Here is a 19436-nt window from a genome sequence, read left to right as displayed (position 1 = left end):
GTGTGTGTTATTTTTATTTATTTAGCGATACCGCTGGAAACATTTTGTGTGTGTTACTTTATTTATTTAGAGATACTATGTGAAACAAGCTTCACTGCCCAGCAACCCACCAATTTAACACCTCAAACAGGAGGAATTCTGCAGATGCTGGAAATTCAAGCAACACACATCAAAGTTGCTGGTGAACGCAGCAGGCCAGGCAGCATCTCTAGGAAGAGGTACAGTCGACGTTTCAGGCCGAGACCCTTCGTCAGGACTAACTGAAGGAAAAGTTAGTAAGAGATTAGTAGCTCTTCCTAGCTCTTACTAGCTCTTACTCACTCTTCCTTCATTTAGTCCTGGCGAAGGGTCTCGGCCCGAAACGTCGACCGAACCTCTTCCTAGAGATGCTGCCTGGCCTGCTGCGTCCACCAGCAACTTCAATTTAACACCTATTTATTTTCAACACACTGCTTGTCATAAATATTGCTCATAGTTTTCCTCTTGAAATTTTGAACCAGTGTGGAAGTCACAGTAAAGCACGGATAGCCCGAGGCAATTATAGTTAAGCGAGACTTTAAAGTGAAATCGCTGAAGAGACCTCTTCTTACTACAGACGAGATAGTCTGTGTTGACTGCGGAAGTCTGTACTCAACCCAGACGAGTGAAGCCTCCGAAGTGAGAATTTTCCAGAAAGCTTTTCCTAAAACATAGCATCTCTTTACACAATAAAATGTGCCAGAGTAAGGCAAGGTAACAGAAAGAAGTGAAACATGCCCGGCAACTAAAGCTCTAGTATCATTACTAACTTCAAAATACCATCAGCTGCCCACTTGAAGTCTCGATTGACTTTAACATCTCTATTGTCCTTACTAACTTCAAATTATCATCAGCTGTCCACTTGAAGTTTGATTGACTTTAACACCTCTCTTATGGATGGCAATTGAACTTGCAAGTAAGGAATTTATAATTAATCAATATTTGTAACTGTTAAGCCAATTCTGTCTAAACATGCAAACACGAGGAAATCTGCAGATGTGGTGAAAATAAAGTGGTGGGGGCCAGGGAACTTATAATCATCGAAAAGTTTCAGAGTGTGAGAAGTGTCACAAACATAGGTCTAAACATAGCAGCTTTCAGTTCAAACTTCAGAACAGTGAGGGTGACAGGGACCAGTGGGACTCCTTGTGCACAAGTAAAATAAAAAGAATGTTTGAGTCATTTGAATGCATGTGCTCTGGGTCCAGTTACTTTGGTTATTTTCTTTATTTTATTATCAGTGACAACAGGTGGTAAAAAGGTGTTAAATTTTAACAAGTGTTAAACTTCTTCATTGTTTCAGTATCAGCAATTAAGCAGATTTTTTTGCAGTTGGAAATATACAATAATTTCTTTCATGTGCGGATTGGTGATAACATATCCTTCTCGCTGACAATCAACACTGGTGCACCTCAGGGGTGTGTGCTTAGCCCACTGCTCTACTCTCTATATACACGTGACTGTGTGGCTTTTTATAGCTCAAGTACCATCTATAAATTTGCTGATGATATAACTATTGTTGGTAGAATCTCAGGTGGCGATGAGAGGGTGTACAGGAGTGAGATACGCCAACTAGTGGAACGGTACCGCAGCAATAACCTGGCACTCAACGCCAGTAAGACGAAAGAGGCGATTGTGGACTTCAGGAAGGGTAAGATGAAGGAACACATACCAATCCTCATAGAGGGATCAGAAGTGGAGAAAGTGAGCAGTTTCATGTTCCTGGGTGTCATGATCTCTGAGGATCTAACCTGGTCCCAACATATTGATGTACGTAGTTACAGTATAAAGAAGGCAAGGCAGTGACTATACTTCATTAGGAGTTTGAAGAGATTTGGCATGTCAACAAATACACTCAAAAACTTCTTTAGTTGTACCATGGAGAGCATTCTGACAGGCTGCATCACTGTCTGGCATGGAGGGACTACTGCACAGGACCGAAAGAAGCTGCAGAAGATTGTAAATCTAGTCAACTCCATCTTGGGTATTAACCTACAAAGTACCCAGGGCATCATCAGGAAGCGGTGTCTCAGAAAGGCAGCGTCCATTATTAAGGACCTCCAGCACCCAGGGCATGCCCTTTTCTCACTGTTACCATCATGAAGGAGATACAGAAGCCTGAAGATACACACTCAGCGATTCAGGAACAGCTTCTTCCCCTCTGCCATCTGATTCATAAATGGACATTGAACTCATGAACACTACCTCACTTTTTTTAATATACAGTATTTCTGTTTTTACGCATTTTTAATCTATTCAATATATGTAATTGATTTTCATGTTCATTTATTATTATTATTATTTTTATCTCATTTATTATTTTTTTCTCTGCTAGATTGCATTGAACTGCTGCTGCTAAGTTAACAAATTTCATGTCACATGCCAGTGATAATAAACCTGATTCTGATTCTGATTCTGAGGAGTTAGCAAATGTAAAAAGTAATTAATCTGTTGTTTAAACAACATGGGTAGTTGTTCACCAGCCCCACATTTGCCTGCCATCTATGAAATATATTGTGCAAGTAATAACTTTAGTTGCAGGTCAGTGAGAGTCCAGTGCTATTGAATGGGATCAATAAGTTCATAGAACAGTTTTAAAAACCTCTTAGTTTCCAGATTTTAATGGCTCTCTGTTCCACGTGGTGGTGAAACGGATGAGCCAAGTGGCCTAATTCTGCACCTATGCTTTATGGTTTTACGGAAAGGGAAGCATGATTGAATCCACTCAATCTCGACAATGATGGTTTCAAGATTAAAGATTCAAATCTGAAATCGTTTTGCTGGGATTATGAAGATTCAATTCCTAGGCCTCAAATCTATGAATTTTGAACAATATTTAAACAAGTAAAAAGGCAGTGAAAAGAGGAGGAGGAGGAGAGAAATGAAAGTAAAAATCTGTATCAGCAGCAAGACAAGTTCAAGTTTATTGTCATCTGACTGTATATATATACAACCAAACGAAATAATATTCCTCCAGACCATGGTGTACCAACAAAGCATATATCACAATCAGCACATGAAACAAAAATATTGCCAGTTAAGAAAATATAACTCGAAGTGCATGTAGTGCTCAGCACAAGTAAACAGTAAACAGCAAACAGGTCACTGTCTGAGTGACGAGACCTCGGTGGTGGCAGGGTATTCATTAGTCTCACAGCCCTGAGGGAGAAGCTGTTACCCAGTCTGGCAGTCCTAGGCCTGATACTCCTGTACCTCCTTCTTTATTGTCATGGCTCACTGAGACTGTGGTAGGGATCCTCAACAACGCTTCGGGTCCTTTATATACAATGTTCCTGGTACGTGTCACAAATACAGGGAGGGGGGCTTCAGTTTGGGGAGTAACAATTAGCACAATTCAGTTGGAGTTTGGAGAGTAATGGCACCGTGCTGTTACAGTTCCGAGAGTAACAACCAGTACAGTGCTGTTGCAGTTCAGAGAGTGATAGTTAACACATCAGTGTTAAAGTTCGGAAGGTAATTGGTAACACATCACTGTTAGAGTTCGGAGTGTAACAGTTAGAACAACGCTGTTACAGCTTGGTGCAAAACAGTTAGCACAACAATTCAGAGAGTAACAGTTAGCAAAACACCATTACAGGTCAGAGTGGAAAAGTTAGCACAATGCTATTACAGTTTGGAGAGTTACAGTTAGCACATTGCTGTTACAATTCAGAGAGTTACAGTTAACACAACGCTACTAAAGGTCGGAGTGGAAAAGTTAGCACAATGTTGTTACAGTTTCAAGTGCAACAGTTAACGCAACACCATGACATCTCAGAGAGTAACAGATAGCACAACACTATTACAGTTCAGAGAGTATCAGTTAGCCAAACACTATTACAGCTCAGAGTGGAACAGTTAAAACAACACTGTTACAGTTCGGAGAGTCGCAGTTAGCACAACGCTGTTGCGTTTCAGAGAGCAACAGTAAGCCGAACACTATTACAACTCAGAGAGTAACAGTTAGCACAATGTTGTTACAGTTCAGAGAGTAACAGTTAGCACAGCACTGTTACAGCTTGGAGAGTAACAACTAGCACAACACTGTTACGGTTTGGAGAGTAACAATTCGCACAACGCTGTATCAGCTCAGAGAGCAACAGGTAGCAGACTGCTGTTGCAGCTCAGAGAGTAATAGTTAACACATAGGTGTTAAATTTCAGAGAGTGATAGTTAACACATCACTGTTAAAGTTTGGAATGTAACAGTTAGAACAACGCTGTTACAGCTTGGTGTAGAACAGTTAGTACAACAATTCAGAGAGTAACAGTTAACACGACGCTGTTACAACTCGAAGAGTAACAGTTAACACAACACCATTACAGTTCCAAGTGTAAAAGTTAGCAAAATGCTGTTGCAGTCGGAAAGTAAGAGTTAGCACAAAGCTGTTACAGTTCAGAGATTAACAGTTAGCACAACACTATTACAGTTGGGAGTGTAACAGTTAGAAAAAAGCTGTTACAGTTTAGGGAGTAACAGTTAGTACAACACTGTTACAGTGCAGAGAGTAACAGTTAGCACAATGCTGTTACAGTTTAGAGAGTAAGAGTTAGCACAATGCTGTTAGAGTTTAGAGAGAAACCATTAGCCCAACACTGTTATATCTCAGAGAATAACAGTCAGCACAATGCAGAAACAGCTCGGTGAGTAACAGTTATAACAATACTTTTACAGATCGGAGAGTAACAGTTCGTGCAACACTGTTACAGTTCAGAGAGTAAGTTAGCGCAATGCCTTTACAGTTCAGAATGGAACAGTTGGCATAACGCTGTTCTGGGTTGGAGAGTACAGTTAGGACAACGTTATTACAGTTCAGAGAGTAACAGTTAGCACAACGCAGTAACAGTTCGGAGAGTAAAAGTAAAACTGTAATGCTGTTACAGTTCAGAGTGTAACATTTAGTACAATGCTGTTACAACTTGGAGTGTAACAGTTAGAAAAAAGCTGTTATAGTTTAGAGTGAAACAGCACAACACAATTTTAGCTCAGAGTGGGGTGTAGCAGTTATACATTGCTCTTACAGTTCAGGGAGTAACAGCACAACACCTTTACAGTTCAGAATGGAACATTTAGCACAACGCTGTTACAGTTCGAACTGGAACAGTTGGCACAATGCTGCTGGAGCTCAGAGTGGAACAGGTAGCACACACTGTTACAGCTCGGAGAGTAACAGTCAGCACAATGTAGTTACAGCTCTGTGAGTAACAGTTATCACAACGCTTTTACAGATCGGAGAGTAACAGTTCGTGCAACGCTGTTACAGTTCAGAGAGTAACCGTTAGCACAATGCCTTTACAGTTCGGAATGGAACAGTTGGTACAATGCTGTTCCCGGTCGGAGAGTAACGGTTAGCACAACACTGATACAGTTTGAAGAGTAACTGTTAGCACAACATTGTTAAAGTTTGAAGAATAACAGATAGCACAACGAAGTAACAATGTAGAGGGTAAAAGTTAGCACAATGCTGTTACAGTTCTGGGGGTAACAGTAGAATGCTGTTACACTTGGAGTATAACAGAAAAAAAGCTGTTACAGTTTAATGCAGAACAGTTAGCACAACAAAATTTTGGTGAGTAACAGTTATCACAACACTTTTACAGTTTGGAGAGTAACAGTTCACGCAACGCTGTTACGGTTCAGAGAGGAACAGTTAGTACAATACTGTTACAGATCGGAGTACAACAGTTAGAAAAAAGCTTTTACAGCTTAGTGCGGAACAGTTAGAACAACACAATTTCAGCTCAGAGTGGAGTGTAGCAGTTAAGACATTGCTGTTACAGTTCAGAGACTATCAGTATGCACAACACCTTTAAAGTTCAGAATGGAACAGTTAGCACAATGCTGTTACAATTCAGACTGTAACAGTTAACATATTGCTGTTACAGTTCGGAATGGAACATTTAGCACAATGTTGTTACAGTTCGGACTGGAACCATTGGCACAATGCTGCTACAGTTTGGGGAGTAAAAGTTAGCACAATGCTGTTACAGTTCGGACTGTAACAGTTAACACATTTCTGCTGCAGTTCGGAGTGGAACAGTTACCACAATGCTGTTACAACTCAGAGAATAACGTTAGCACAGCATCTTTAAAGTACAGAATGGAACAGTTAGCACAATGCTGTTACAGCTAGAAGAGTAACAGTTAGAACAATGCTGTTACAGTTCGGAATGGAACATTTAGCACAACTCTGTTATAGTTCGGACTATAACAGTTAACACATTGCTACAACAGTTCAGAGCAGAACCGTTACCACAAAGCTGTTATAATTCAGAGAGTAACAGTTAGCACAACGCTGTTACAGTTCGGACTAGAACAGTTGGCACAACACTGTCACAGTTTGGAGAGTAACAGCACAACATTGTTACAGTTCGGAGAGTAAAAGTTAGCTGAACACTATCACAGCTCGGAGTGGAACAGTTAGCCCAATGCTGTTACAGTTTGGAGTGTAACAGTTAGAAAAAAGCTGTTACAGCTTAGTGCGGAACAATTAGTAGAACACAACTTCAGATCAGAGTGGAGTGCATCAGTCAACACATTGCTGTTACAGTTCAGAGAGTAACAGTTAGCACAACATCTTTACAGGTCAGAATGGAACAGTTAGCACAATGCTGTTAAGATAAGGTTTGTCCATTGTTATTGATGAAGACTTTGACGCAATTAGTACTTTTTATGAGGTCAAGTTGCTAGCTCGATGCTCAACCCAGCACGGAAGTAGAGCATGCATGAGAGCTGGCCGGATTCGATCTCAGAACCTCTTGCCCCGAAGTCCAGCACTGATGCCACTATGCCACCAGCCAGCTATATGATGGTGTCGAGACTAGCACTTGATTTGGACTTAAGTGAGGGAGAGTTGCGCAGCGTCAGCCTCACACTCTCTTAGAACATAGAACATAGAAAGGTACAGGCCCTCCGGCCCACATTGTTGTGCCGACCCTCAAACCCTGCCTCCCATATAACCCCCCACCTTACAATCCTCCATATACCTGTCTAGTAGTCTCTTAAACTTCACTAGTGTATCTGCCTCCACCACTGACGCAGGCAGTGCATTCCACGCACCAACCACTCTCTGAGTAAAAAACCTTCCTCTAATATCCCTCTTGAACTTCCCACCCCTTACCTTAAAGCCATGTCCTCTTGTATTGAGCAGTGGTGCCCTGGGGAAGAGGTGCTGGCTATCCACCCTGTCTATTCCTCTTAATATCTTGCATGCCTCTATCATGTCTCCTCTCATCCTCCTTCTCTCCAAAGAGTAAAGCCCTAGCTCCCTTAATCTCTGATCATAATCCATACTCTCTAAACCAGGCAGCATCCTGGTAAATCTCCTCTGTACCCTTTCCAATGCTTCCACATCCTTCCTACAGTGAGGCGACCAGAACTGGACACAATTGAACTCTTCCCAATTCCCATCTGGATCCAGTGGCAAGACAGAGTCGAGATGGCTGGAGATGGGACTAGGCGCAGTGGATGACCAGGACATCTGCTGTGTCTTATCATGCTCTACACGTTCTACAACACTTGCAGAGTCTGCCTTCTTGACCGTTGGACCTTCCATTGGTCTCGTCGACTCGATCCGCCGGAGTCTGTCTTCACATGCTGGGATAGACAACTCCTTATCTCACCGAGGGTTTGAGACCCATTGGCTACCTGGTTTAGACGGCTTGTTGAAGCCGTTGCCTGGGGTATGGCCGCTGTCACATGCAAACAGCTACGACGAGCCACAGGTGAGAGCTGACTGCCAGGTGGGGACCAAAGGTGGACTAACCGCTTTGAAAAGGACGCGATATGTTCCCCCACCAGAGGTGCTACCCCTCCCTGACACCCCATACACTCCAATGCTGTTACAGCTGGGAGACTAACAGTTAGAACAACACTGTTACAGTTCCGAATAGAACATTTAGCACAACACCGTTACAGTTCAGACTGGAACAGTTGGCACAATGCCGTTACAGTTCAGAAAGGAACAGTTAGCACAACACTATTACAGCTCGGAGAGTAACAGTCAGCACAATGCAGTTACAGCTCGGTGAGTAACAGGTATCACAACACTTTTAAAGATTGGAGGGAACAGTTCGTACAACGCTGTTACAGTTCGAAGAGTAACAGCACAATGCCTTTACAGTTCGGAATGGACTAGTTGGTACAACACTGTTACAGGTTGGCACAACACTGTTACAGTTCGGAGAGTAACAGATAGCACAATGCAGTAACAGTTTGGAGAGTAAAAGTTAGCACAACACTGTTACAGTTCAGAGAGTAACAGTTAGTAGAATGCTGTTATAGCTCGGACTGTAACAGAAAAAACCTGTTACAGCTTAGTACGGAACAGTTAGCACAACATAATTTTGGTAAATAACAGTTATCACAATGTTTTTACAGTTCAGAGAGTAACAGTTCACGCAATGCTGTTACAGTTCAGAGAGTAATAGTTAGCACAACGCCTTTACAGTTTGGAGTGTAACAGTTAACACATTGCTGATACAGTTCCGAGAGGAATAGTTACCACAATGCTGTTACAACTCAGATAGTAATAGTTAGCAAAACGCTGTTACAGTTCAGAGAGTAACAGCACAACAGCTGTTGCAGTTTGAAGAGTAAAAGTTAGCCAAACACTATCACAGCTCAGAGTGGAACAGTTAGCTGAATGCTGGTACAGTTTGGAGAGTAGCAGTTAGCACATCACTGTTACATTTCAGAGAGCAACAATTAACAGAATTCTGTTACAGTTCGGAGAGTTACAGATAGCTCAACACTGTTGCAGCTCTGAGACTAACAATTAGCACAATGCTGTTACAGCTTGGAGAGTAACAGTTAGCAGAACACCGCAACAGTTTGGAGTGTAACAGTTAAAACATTGCTGTTACAGTTCAGAGAGTAACAGTTATAACATTTTTGCAGTTCAGAGAGTAACAGTTAGCACAATGCTGTTACAGTTCGGAATGGAATGTTAGCACAACACTGTTTCACTTCGGACTGGAACAGTTAGCACAATGCTGTTAGAGTTCGGAAAGTAACAGTTAGAGTTCACAGAGTAACACTGTACATCCAAGAGTGTCTGACTGCAGGCATCATCCGGCCGTCTTCCTCCCCTGCTGGTGCCAGTTTTTCCTTTGTCCACGCATTGAGTACCGAGGATTGAATGAAGTCACTGTTAAGAACCATTACCCTCTTCCACTCATGACCTCGGCATTTGAACTACTACAAGGAGCCTCAGTTTTCACCAAGCTTGATCTCCATAACGCCTACCATCTGTCCGCATCCGCGAAAGGGACGAGTGGAAGACGGCCTTCAACACACCTCAGGCCATTACGAGTATCTGGTCATGCCATTTGCTCTCACCAATGCACTCGCCATCTTCCAAGCCCTGGTAAATGACGTTCTCAGGGACATGCTGAAGCAATTTGTTTTTGTGTATCTCAACGACATTTTGATTTTATTTAAGTCCCTTGCTGAACAGACAGGTCACATTCGTACTTTCTGGAGAACCAGCTCTTTGTGAAGGCTGAGAAATGTGAGTTTCATCACCATAACATCTCCTTCCTGGGGTATGTAATTTCAGGCGGTTCCATTCAGATGGACCAACAGAAGGTCAAGACAGTGGTCGAATGGCCCCACCCTTCGACTCGTCGGGAGTTGCCACGCTTCTTGGGCTTTGCTAATTTCTGTTGCCGCTTCATCAGAAATTACAGTACACTGGCTGCTCTTACCTCATCTGCTGTCAGATTCTCCTGGTCCCCTGCTGCTGAAAAAGCATTCTCTGACCTGAAGGAACGGTTCACCTCTGCCCCCATCCTGATTCAACCTGACACTGACAGGCAGTTCATAGTGAAGGTGAATGCGTCTGACATTGGTGTAGGAGCTGTTCTCTCTCAGCACTCGGCCAAGGATGAGAAGGTACACCCCTGCGCCTTCTTCTTTCACCGCCTCCTCTCACGGAGTGGAATTACGATGTCGGAAACCGGGAGCTGCTGGCTGTGAAGCTCGCTCTGGAGGAGTGGATGCATTGGCTGGAGGGAGCAAAGGTGCCATTCTTAGTCCGGACTGATCACAAGAATCCGGAAGATATCCATACAGCCAAGCATCTCAACTCCCGTCAAGCTCGTTGGTCCCTGTTTTTTTCAAATGCAATTTTACTCTGTCCTTCACCCCATTTCCAAGAATGGAAAACCTGATGCCCTCTCCCGAAGATTTCCTGCCTCTGAGACCCCTGAGGTATGCAATATCATCTTCCCTGCTCACTGTCTCCTGGGTGCAGCGCAATGGGACATTGAATTCATTGTGCAAGCTGCTCGACAGAGCGGGGCAGCCCCTAGTCAATGCCCCACTAACCGTGTTTATGTTCCCAGCTCTGTCCGCCCACAGGTATTGCAGTGGGGTCATTCTTCCCGGTTATCCTGTCACCCTGGAACCAAGTCTACTCAGGCCTTCATCAGTTGGCGGTTCTGGTGGCCCTCCATGGGAGATGACATCCTCAACTTTGTCTCAGCCTGTTCGGTCTGTGCTCAAGGCAAGAACTCTAACCGGTCACCTGCTGGTCTGTCTATCCCCAAGAGACCCTGATCCCACATTGCCCTGGATTTTGTCACCGGTCTTCCCCCATCAGAAGGTAACACCACCATTCTCACAGTAGTTGATCGTTTCTCCAAGTCTGTACACTTCATTCCTTTACCTAAACTCCCCTTGGCCAAAGAAACAGCCAAATTACTAGTACTACATGTTTTTAAATTACATGGTTTACCTGTAGACGTTGTGTCAGACAGGGACTGTCAATTCACATCCAACTTCTGGAGGGCATTCTGTAATCTTCTGGGTGCCTCTGTGAGTCAGTCTCCAGGATTCCACCCACAGACCAACAGCCAGACCAAGCGGGCCAACCAACAGCTAGAGACAGTATTGCAGTGTCTGGTCTCCCAGAACCCCTCCACGTGGAGTCAGCAGCTACCCTGGGCCGAATACGCCATCAACTCTCATCTGTCCTCATCCACCGGTCTGTCCCCTTTCAAGTGCCGCCTTGGCTACCAACCTCCACTGTTTCCTGCCCAGGAGGAGGAGGTTGGCGTTCCATCTGCCGAGGCATTGTCAGCAGACGTGGAGGCGCACTCACTCTGCCCTTCTCTGTGTCTCTGCTAGGATCAAGTGTCAAGCTGGCTGCCATCACTCCAAGGCCCCACGTTACCACCAGGGACAGCATGTGTGGCTTTCACCTGAGACCTGCCCCTCAAGGTGAATTCCTGCAAGCTCACCCCTCGCTTCATCGGCCTCTTTCCCATTGCTAAAGTCATCAGCCCTGCTGTTGTCCATCTCAAGCTCCCCCCACTCTCCGCCGCATTCATCCCACCTTCCATGTGTCACGCGTCAAGCCTTTCATGAGCCACCCCCTGTGTCCTGTCCCCAAAACCTCCCTCCTCCACAGCTCATCAATGGGTCAGAGGCCTTCACGGTGCGCCAACTGCTGGACGTTTGTCACTGGGGCTGTGGCCTCCAGTACCTTGTGGACGGGGAGGGCTACGGTCCTGAGGAGAGGTGCTGGGTCCCCGCCGGTAACATTCTGGACCCCTCTCTCATCAGGGACTTTCATTACCATCACTCAGCTCTACCTGCCATGATGCCAGGAGGTGTCCGTAGAGGCGGGGCGGGGAGGGTACTGTCAGTACCTCCAGCTGAACTCTGTCTTAGTGTGTGTTTTCCCCCTAGCTGTCAGTCTATAGTTTTGTATTGCCATGTGCTCCTGTCCCCGCTCCTGCTCTACTTCGGCCCCTGTATTACTGAGTACTCTGTCTCTCACCTGTTTCCCATTATTACCTGTATTTCTGCCACCTGTGTCTCATTGTGCTCCACCTATCATCTGCCTCTCTGTTTATCGCTCAGTGTATTTCAGTCCTGTGTTTTCACCTGTTTGCTGCCAGATTGTGCCAGTGAGTTTTCCTGAGCTTTTCCGGCATTTGTATCTGAACTCTGTCCATCTGAATATCGACTCTGCCTCTTTCCCAATTCTGGTTTTTGGGTTTCTCTGGATGTTTTGATTTCTGCCTGAGCTTTGACGTGAACTTTGATTGCACCTCGGGATTTGTTACTCAATTAATCTCACAGTACTGGGTCTGCAGTCGGATCTCTGCTCCAGCGCCCTGACAGTGGGACAGTCAGCACAGTGCTGTCACAATTCAGTGAGTAACCGTTAGCAGAATGCTATTACAGCTCAAATGTAACAGTTGGAACAACACTGTTACAGTTCAGAAAGTAACAGTTAGCACAATGCTGTTACAGTTTGGAATGGAACAGTTAGCACAATGCTGTTACAGTCTGGAATGGAACAGTTAGCACAATGCTGTTACAGTCTGGAATGGAACAGTTAGCACAATGCTGTTACAGTCTGGAATGGAACAGTTAGCACAATACTGTTTCAGTATGGAGAATAAAAGTTAGCACAACAGTTACAGTTCAGAGTGTAACAGATAACACATTGCTGTTACATTTCGGAGTGAAACAGTAACCACAATGCCGTTTCAACTTGGAGAGTAACATATAGCACAATGATGTTGCAGCTCAGAGGGTAACAGTTAGCACAATACTGTTACAGCTTGGAGTGTAACAGTTAGAAAATGCTGTTACAGCTTAGTGTGGAACAGATAGCACAACACTGTACAGTTCAGAGAGTAGCAGTTAGGACAATGCTTTTACAGTTCTAATAGTAACAGTTAACATATTACTGTTACAGTTTGGAGAGTAACAGTTGGTTGAGCACTATTACAGCTCAGAGTGGAACTGTTAGCACAACGCTGTTACAGCTTGGCGGGTAACAGCACAAAACTGTTACAGTTCAGAGTCTAACAGTGAGCACTTTACTGTTACAGTTCAGAGCGGAACAGTTAGCGCAATGCTGTTACAGCTCGGAGTGTAACAGTTAGCACAACATTATTACAGCTCAGAGAGTAACAGTTAGTACAATGTTGATACAGCTCGGAGAGTAAGAGTTAGCACAATGCTGTTACAGATTGGAGAACAACAGTTAGCACAATGTTATTACACTTGGAGAGTAACAGCACAACGTTGTTACAGTTCGGAGTGTAACAGTTAACACAATGTTATTACAGCTCAGAGAGTAACAGTTAGCAAAACTATAGCACAGTTCAGAGAGTAACAGTTAACTGAACCCATTTACAGCTCGGAATGGAACAGTTAGCAAAACACTAGTAGAGCTCGGGGAGTGACAGTTAACAGAACCCTATTACAGCTCAGAGTGGAACAGCTAGCACAACACTGTTACAGCTCATAGATTAACTGTTAGCACAATGCTGTTACAGTTCTGAGAGAACAGTTAGCACAATGTTGTTACAGCTCAGAGAGTAACAGCACAATGCCTCTGCAGTTCAGAATGAAACAATTAGCATAATGCTGTTCCAGTTCAGACAGTAACACTTAGCAAAACACTGTTACAGTTTGGGGTCTAACAGTTAACACATTGAGGATAGGAGTGTAACAACAATGTTACAGTTTGTATTGTAACAGTACAACACTGTTACAGCTCACAGTATAACAGTGAGCACAACATTATTACAGCTCGGAGAGTAACAGCACAACACTGTTGTAGCTCAGGACAGTAACAGTTCGCACAACACTTAAATTTCGCAGACTAGATGGGCCGAATAGCCTACTTCTGCTCCTATATCTTATGGTCTTATGGTCTTATTACTACTTGAAGTGTAACAGTTAGCACAATGCTGTTACAGATCGGAGAGTATCAATAAGCACAATGCTTTTACAGGTTGGAATGGACTGTTAGGACAACATTATTACAGTTTGAAGAGTAACTGTTAGCACAACGCTGTTACAACTCACAATGTAACATTGAGCACAACGTTATTACACTTGAAGAGTAACAGAACAACACTGTTACAGCTCAGAGTGTAACAGATAGCACAACATTATTACAGCTCAGAGTGTAAAGGTTAGCACAGCATTATTACAGCTTGGAGAGTAACAGTTAGCACAACACTCTTACAGTTCAGAGAGTTACAGTTAGCACAAAGCTGTTACAGACCAGAGTGTAACTGTTAGCACAACACTGTTACAGCTTAGTGTGTAACAGTTAGCACAACACTATTAAAGTTCGGAGAGTAACAGTTAGAAAACTATTACAGCTCAGAGAGGAAAACTTAGCACAACATTGTTACATTTCGCAGAGTAACATTTAGTACAATGCCTTTACAGATCGGAGAGTAACAGTTAGCACAATGCTGTTACAGTTCAGAGTATAACAGTTAGCTGAATACTACTACAGCTCAGAGTGTAACAGAAAGCACAACCTTGTTACAGCTCAGAGTGTAACAGTTAGCACAACATTATTACAGCTTGTAGAGTAACAGTTAGCACAATGCAATTACAGTTCAGAGAGTAACAGTTAGCCGAACACTATTACAGCTCAGAGTGGTACAGTTAGCACAATACTGTTACAGTTCAGAGAGTAACAGTTATCACAACACTGTTCTAGATTGAAGTGCAACAGGTAGCACAATGCTGTTACAGCTTATTGTGTAACAGTTAGCAGAACACTATTGAAGTTCGGAGAGTAAGAATTAGCAGAAAACTTACAGCTCAGAGTGGAGAAGTTAGCACAATGCTGTTACATTTCACAGAGTAACATTTAGTACAATGCTGTTACAGATCGGAGTGCAACAGTTAGTACAATGCTGTTACAGATCGGAGTGCAACAGTTAGTACAATGCTGTTACAGTTCGGAATCTAACAGCTGGCCGAACACTATTGCAGCTCAGAGTGGAACAGTTAGCACAACGCTGTTACAGTTTGGAGAGTAACATAGAAACATAGAAACATAGAAAACCTACAGTACAATACAGTCCCTTCAGCCCACAAAGTTGTGCTGAACATGTCCCTACCTTAGAATTTACTAGGCTTACACATAGCCCTCTATTTTTCTAAGCTCCATGTATCTATCCAAAAGTCTCTTAAAAGACCCTATCGTATCCGCCTCCACCACCGTTGCCGGCAGCCCATTCCACGCACTCACCACTATCTGCATAAAAAATTTACCCCTGACATCTCCTCTGTACCTACTCCCCAGCACCTTAAACCTGTGTCCTCTTGTGGCAACCATTTCAGCCCTGGGAGAAAGCCTCTGACTATCCACACGATCAATGCCTCTCATCATCTTATATACCTCGATCATGTCACCTCTCATCCTCCATCGCTCCAAGGAGAAAAGGCTGAGTTCACTCAATCTGTTTTCATAAGGCATGCTCCCCAATCCAGGCAACATCCTTGTAAATCTCCTCTGCACCCTTTCTATGGTTTCCACATCCTTCCTGTAGTGAGGCGACCAGAACTGAGCACAGTACTCCAAGTGGGGTCTGACCAGGGTCCCATATAGCTGCAACATTACCTCTCGGCTCTTAAACTCAATCCCATGATTGATGAAGGCCAATGCACCGTATGCCTTCTTAACCACAGTAACTGTTAGAATAATGCTATTACAGCTCAGACAGTAACAGCACAACGCTATTACAGTTTGGAGCGTAACTGTTAGCAGAATGCTGTTCACGAGTGTCAGGGAAGTGAAGTATGTGCAGTGAAAATTACGACTGAGAACCTTAATGGCCTGAGGGTGGATAAATCTCCTGGACCTGATGGAATGCACCCTCGGGCTCTGAAGGAAGTAGCCGGAGAGATTGTGATGGCACTAACAATTATCTTTCAAGAATCGATAGATTCTGGCATTGTACCGGATGACTGGAAAATTGCAAATGTTACTCCGCTATTTAAGAAGGGTGGGAGGCAGCAGAAAGGAAACTATAGACCTGTTAGCCTGACATCACTGGTTGGGAAGTTGTTGGAATTGATTGTTAGGGATGAGATTACGGAGTACCTGGAGGCACCTGACAAGATAGGCCAAAGCCAGAAGGGTTTCTTGAAAGGAAAATCCTGCCTGACTAATCTACTGCAATTTTTTGAGGAAATTACAAGCAGGGTAGACATGGTGTACTTGGATTTTCAGAAGACCTTTGACAAGGTGCTGCACATGAGGCTGCTTAGCAAGATAAGATCCGATGCAATTACAGGGGAGCTACTGGCATGGGTGGAACATTGGCCGATTGGCAGAAAACAGAGAGTGGGAATAAAGGGATCCTATTCTGGCTGGCTGCCGGTTACCAGTGGAGTTCCACAGGAGTCGGTGTTGGGACCGCTGCTTTTTACGATGTGTGTCAATGACTTGGACTACGGATTTGTGGCTAAATTCACCAATGATACAAAGCTAGGTGGAGGAGGGGGTAGTGTTGAGGAAACAGAGAGCCTGCAGAGAGACTTAGATAGTTTAGGGGAATGGGCAAAGAAGTGGCAAATGAAATACAATGTTGGAAAGTGTATGGTCATGCACATTGGTGGAAGAAATAAACGGACAGACTATTATTCAGATGGGGAGAAAATTCAAAATACAGAGATGCAAAGGGACTTGGGAGTCCTTGTGCAAGATACCCTAAAGTTGAGTCGGTTGTGAAGAAGGCAAATGCAATGTTGGCATTCATTTCTAGAGGTATAGAATATAAGAGTAGGGATGTGATGTTGAGGCTCTATAAGGCACCCGTGAGACACACTTGGAGTATTGTGTGCAGTTTTGGGTTCCTTATTTTAGAAAGAATATACTGACATTGGAGAGGGTTCAGAGAAGATTCACAAGAATAATTCCAGGAATGAAAGGGTTACCATATGAGGAACATCTGGCAGCTCTTGGGCTGTATTCCCTGGAGTTCAGGAGAATGGGCGGGGGGGGGGGGGATCTCATAGAAACATCCCGAATGTTAAAAGGGCTGAACAGATTAGATATGGCGAAGTTATTTCCCATGGTAGAGAAGTCTAGGTCAAGAGGGCGCAACTTCAAGATTGAAGGATGTACATTTAGAACAGAGATGTGGAGAAATTATTTTGGGTGGTAAATCTGTGGAATTTGCTGCCACAAGCAGCTGTGGAGGCCAAGTCACTGGGTGTATTTAAGGCAGAGATAGGTAGGTTCTTGATTAGCCAGGGCATCAAAGGGTATGGGGAGAAGGCAGGGGAGTGGGGATGACTGGAAGAATTGGATCAGCCCATGAGTGAATGGTGGAGCAGAATCAATGGGCCAAATGGCCTACCTCTGCTCCTATATCTTATGGTCTTATTGTCTTATTACCGTTTGGAGTGTAATAGTTAGCATAACCCTGTTACAGTTCAGAGGGTAACAGATAGCACAAAGCTGTTACAGTTCAGAGAGTAACAACAACACTGTTACTGTTTGGAGTGGAACAGTTGGAACAACATTGTTACAGCTCAGAGTGTAAGGGTTAGCAGAACATTATTACAGCTCGGAGCAGAACAGGTAGCACAATACTGTTACAGTTCGGAGTGTAACAATACAATGCTGTTACAATTCAGAGTGTAACAGTTAGTACAATGCTGTATAGCTCGGTGTGTAACAGATAGCACAATGCTGTGCAATTTGGAGTGTAACAGGTAGCACAATGCTGTTACAGTTCGGAGTGTAACAACACAATGCTGTTACAGCTCAGATCTCAAATCTAACATCCTCGGTAAGAACGTTTGTACTTCTTCCTGTGTACATGTGGGTTTCCTCTGGGTTCAAAATTCAAAGTAAATTCATATGAAGAAGACTTGATGGGATGAGTAACCTAATTCTGCTCCTATGTTTTTATTGTCTTACCTAATCGTCTCTTGAAAGCCTCTAATGTAACATAGAAATATAGAAACATAGAAAACCTACAGCACAATACAGGCCCTTCAGCCCACAAAGCTATGCCAAACATGTCCTTACTTTAGAAATTACACAGGGTTACCCATAGCCCTCTATTTTTCTAAGCTCCATTTACCTGTCCAGGAGTCTCTTAAACGACCCTATCATACTCTCCTCTACCACTGTTACTGGCAGCCCATTCCGCGCACTCACCACTCTCTGAGTAAAAAACTTAACCCTAACATCTCCTCTGTTCCTACTCCTAAGCACCTTAAAACTGTGCCCTCTTGTGCTAGCCATTTCAGCCCTGGGAGAAAACATCTGACTATCCACACAATCAATGCCTCTCTTCATCTTATACTGTACACCTCTATCAAGTCACCTCTCATCCTCTGTCTCTTCAAGGAGAAAAGGCCAAGTTCACTCAACCTATTCTCGTAAGGCATGTTCCCCAATCCAGGCAACATCCTTGTAAATCTCATCTGCACCTTCGATAGTTTCCACATCCTTCCTGTAGTGAGGTGACCAGAACTGAGCACAATACTCCAATAGCTGCAACATTACCTCTCGGCTCTTAAACTCAGTCCCACGGTTGATGAAGGCCAATGCACTGTATGCCTTCTTAACTATAGAGTCAACCTGCGTAGCAGCTTTGAGTGTCCTATGGACATGGACCCCAAGATCCCTCTGATCCTCCACACTACTATTAAAACTATATTCTGCCATCATATTTGACCTACCAAAATGAACTACCTCACACTTATCTGGGTTGAACTGCATCTGCTACTTCTCAGCCCAGTTTTGCTTCCTATCGATGTTCTACTGTAACCTCTGATAGCCCTCCACACTATCCACAACACCCCCAACCTTTGTGTCATCAGCAAATTTACTAATCCATCCCTCCACTTCCTCATCCAGATTATTTATAAAAATCACGAAGAGAAGGGGTCCCAGAACAGATCTCTGAGGCACACCACTGGCCACCAACCTCCATGAAGAGTATGACCCATCTACAACCACTCTTTGCCTTCTGTGGGCAAGATAGTTCTGGATCCACAAATCAAGGTCCCCTTAGATCCCATGCCTCCTTAATTTCTCAATAAGCCTTGCATGGGGTACCTTATCAAATGCCTTGCTGAAATCCATATACACTACATCTACTGCTCTACTTTCTTCAACGTGTTGAGTCACATTCTCAAAAATTTCTATCAGGCTTGTAAAGCACGACCTGCTTTTGACAAAGCCATGCTGACTAATCCTATTCATATTATGCCTCTCCAAATGTTCATAAATCCTGCTTCTCAGGATCTTTTCCATCAACTTACCAACCACTGAAGTAAGACTCACTGGTCTATAATTTCCTGGGCTATCTCTACGCCCTTTCTTGAATAAGGGAATGACATCTGCAACCCCCCAAACCCCTATCTTTATCACAAACCCACACTTTCCAGGCACCCATCACTCTAACATAAAAAAAACTTGCCTCTCACATCTCCCTTGGAATTACCCCCTATCACCTTACATGCATGCCCTCTGGTCTTAGACATTTCAATCAATTACCAGTCAGAAATTTTTGTATTTGTACATTTTCCATATTAGGATTTACTATATAATCAAAGTTACAGCCAAAGTGTTCCAGAAATACATTTCTGAGAGAAGACTATCTTTGCAGGTCCTCCCA

The sequence above is a fragment of the Mobula hypostoma genome, chromosome 1 (assembly GCF_963921235.1).
Source record: "Mobula hypostoma chromosome 1, sMobHyp1.1, whole genome shotgun sequence".
Classification (NCBI taxonomy): domain Eukaryota; kingdom Metazoa; phylum Chordata; class Chondrichthyes; order Myliobatiformes; family Myliobatidae; genus Mobula; species Mobula hypostoma.
This window is presented reverse-complemented; position numbering follows the sequence as displayed.